The sequence below is a fragment of the Pleuronectes platessa genome, chromosome 8 (assembly GCF_947347685.1).
Source record: "Pleuronectes platessa chromosome 8, fPlePla1.1, whole genome shotgun sequence".
In the NCBI taxonomy this organism is placed as follows: Eukaryota; Metazoa; Chordata; class Actinopteri; order Pleuronectiformes; family Pleuronectidae; genus Pleuronectes; species Pleuronectes platessa.
The window spans coordinates 23,647,193-23,650,628 of record NC_070633.1 but is presented as its reverse complement, the minus strand read 5'-3'; positions in this window follow the sequence as shown (position 1 = coordinate 23,650,628).

The following is a 3,436-nucleotide window of genomic DNA, read 5'->3' as shown; positions in this document are numbered from 1 at the left end:
ATCTGTCACTGGTGAAGAAACACACATTCATGGTAGATTGGCCTCATGAGCTACTTGTCTCTTAAATCATAAAAACAGAATCCTTCATGTGTGTAACAGACTGTCCAGTCTCTGCTCAGTCTGACTCCATGGTTTATCAAGCTAAACAGCAGGTGACCAAACACATATGTGAACTGAAGGACCACCAACAAGAGAAGGAGGAACAGTCGAGGGTAATGGAGGGAAACCATAACTGGATTGTTGTTAGTGCTGCAAACCAAACCAGACTGACTTTGTATGTGTCTGGTTCTGTTTTTGTTTTGCGACTCCTGACTGGCCAGATGTGACAGAGAAGAAATCAGATGAACAAGTGAGGATTCACAGGATGGTCAGATCTTTCCTATGCTAAAGGACATAAGTTAGGAAGCATTGAAGCTCCTTTCTTTCCCTTTCATCCTTTGGAGAATTCAAATAGTTCTTATTATGGCAGCCACTGAAATACTTCTGGGTCTTTTCACTCATTCCGGAAGGTTCCTAAGCAAAACTGACTTTTCGAATGCAGTCTTTGGATGTGCCCGAAATCACACTCTAATCAATATGTAGTGAGTTCACCATTTTGTAGTGGTGAAAAGTTCAGTGACGTTTTTTATACCCTGTATAGTGCACTCATTGTTTCCCACAATGCATTGTGAAAAGTAGTGCCAACTGAGCAATATGTACCATCTTGCACTAAAGCCCTTAAAGACGATCATTCAATATGGTTTTCAACCTTAAAGCATTAATATTAAGTGTAAAATAAACGTAAATTAAACAAATTTACTAAGGGATTTCCCCCCGGCCAATGTTGTTGTTGTCAGGATAGTGTTGGAATAGTGAGTGAGTGGGTGATGTCAGACACAACCTTGGACTTTCCCAATGCAGCCATGTTCCTCACCTGGTGCAGCAGGTGGGTGAGGGTCTGATGGGGAGAGGATGAGGAGGCGGGTGGAGACTGAGGCTGTGGTCCCTGGTCCCACCCGGTCAGCAGCTCACACTGACAGAGAGGAGACACAGGAGCAGCAGGAAACCAGGAAACAAACCAGAAAGAATCAAGTCTCCAGTCTCCTTAAATGTAAAAGAGTGAGAGAAGCAGAAAGTGGTTCTCACATCAAATTCATCCACAACTCTCAACAGAGAGGAACACAACAGGTAAGAATGAATGACATCTTTACATAACAGGTGTGTCACAGACTCAATTCTCCCTTTACTCTGAAACCTCATCATTTCTAGATTTGCTGATTTCAGGTCAGCTGTGTTCTCGTCATAGCTCAGTTAGCCTTGTTAGCTCTTCACAAGCTAGTGTAGCCTTCAGTCAGCTAATGAAGTGTAGCAATACACATCTTCATAAGAACTACTCTCACCAAATGTGTTTTTTTTAGCTAACGATGAACAAAAGCAACAATGAAATGCTGAGGCAGCTGCTACATGTCTCATGTTAGCTTCAGGCTCATGCTAGCTTAGCGTGTATGGAGTGTGTATAGTTCTCATGGCCACAGAATCATCCTTTAAGTGGATATCGGCCTGTTGTTCAGGGTTTTAGTGAGGTTTAAATGGGACATTTACCATGTTAGTTCAGTTGGTATTCTACATTTAACACATTAGTATTTGCTGGTCTGCGAGTGTGTGTGTGTGTGTGTGTGTGTGTGTGTTAGTGTAACAGAGTGTCTAAATACATCTGACATACATGTAGAAATCGTGATGTGGCTTAAACATACTTGGAAAATGTCAATTTCTACTATCTGCATGTTATCATCTTCAAAATCCCCCGACAATAACCTCTGAGCTATCGACCTACTCGTAAATGGTGTGCTGTGGCAAAGACATTTTTTTCTTTATATAAACTATAAATCTGTTATGCATCCTGGACTTAGCACTGCCCAAGATGACAGTGACCGCTCTGAAGAAATGCAACAAGCCAGTTCAAATCAGTTTTTCTCAAATCGCAGGATGATAAAGCTGCCAGACTGCACGGTGGAGCTGGGTCTCACTATGCAGGAGTATGTTTTAGACTTGCACAAGCACTATTTGTCAATAGTCTTCTTTATCTTATACTACTTGACAGGTTTTGAAAGTGGTGAATGTACTGTATGTTGAAATAGCACCATCTGGGTTGTCCAAAAAAGCCAACATGAGAAGTATATTTCTGTGAGTGCTTGTTCTTTACTCCTCCTTTGCACATGATATCTTAACCAATCATGACAAGATCCGAGTGCAAGTGGCCAGGCTGCTCTCTCCTGTGCCTCCCCTGGGGCACAGTCAGCTGGGAGGAAACCTCAGGGCAGACTCAGGGAGCCCTGGAGGGATTTAAATGTTACTGTATTCCAGAGGGCACCTGGGGATTCCCCAAGAGGAGTGAGCTGCTGGGGAGAAGAACTGTACTGCCTCACTTGCGCTGCTGCTTCCATGATTCTCACATCAAACTGAAAATAGTCTCAAAGCAGCTTTGTTTTCTTTTTGTCGCTACAATAGCAAAGGGATCTGGCTTCAATATGCCAACGTCTCATGAAAGAGAAATAAAGATTAAACAATTCAGGGTGGGAATGCATAAGTCAAGAAGTACATGGGGATTAGAAACGTCTTGTGCTTTTCCCGACATTCTCCCACATGCACGTATGGTTTAAACTAAACACGCCAAATGTGATCCACAAACAAAACACTTATTGTGCGATTGAGAGAGTACAATTGAAGTGACTGGTGTCAATCAGCTCAGTCTGGAGACCTGAATTCAGACGATTCCTAGAGCAACAGGAAAAAATAACAGACCTCAAACCTAGTGTGATATTTGTATTCTCATCAGCGACTGTGTGATCTCCTGCCATTAACACCAGACGACTGGCAGCTCACGAAGTGATGACTGACCATGAATCGAGTTGAATCAGGCCTCTTTCAGATGAAGACTAGACGTATTCGTGATTGGGTTTTGTGAACATTCCAATAAATTTGTTTAGGACAGCATTTACTCCATAAACAATTAAATATCCAAAAGTCTGTTCGTGGTGGGTCTCCAGATGAATGTAAAGCCATTTGTTTATAATTAGTCTGAGTCCCAGGGCGATATTGAATTACTCAGTTTTGGACTTTATATATTATTGTATTTATCAACATGATGCAGACCTAGACACTGCAGAGGGAAGTGGCTTTTTAAAATGTTTTCATATTGGCAAATTAGCTTAATTAACGTGGAGGACACTCGTGTTATTAGTGTAAGTGGAAAAATGCTGAGTCTCAGCTGTGTTCAGTTTGTGGAACTTTTCCATTCCACCAATAGAGGGCTAGTGGTTACAATGCAACATGCAGGAGAGCACCCAGCCATCTGCACTCAAGGTCTCTTGACTTCACTGCTGTGGTGTAAGTTCACACCAGAGGAAATATTAGGAAAATCTGTGTGGTGATGGAGAATGAATGCAGCATGAATAGG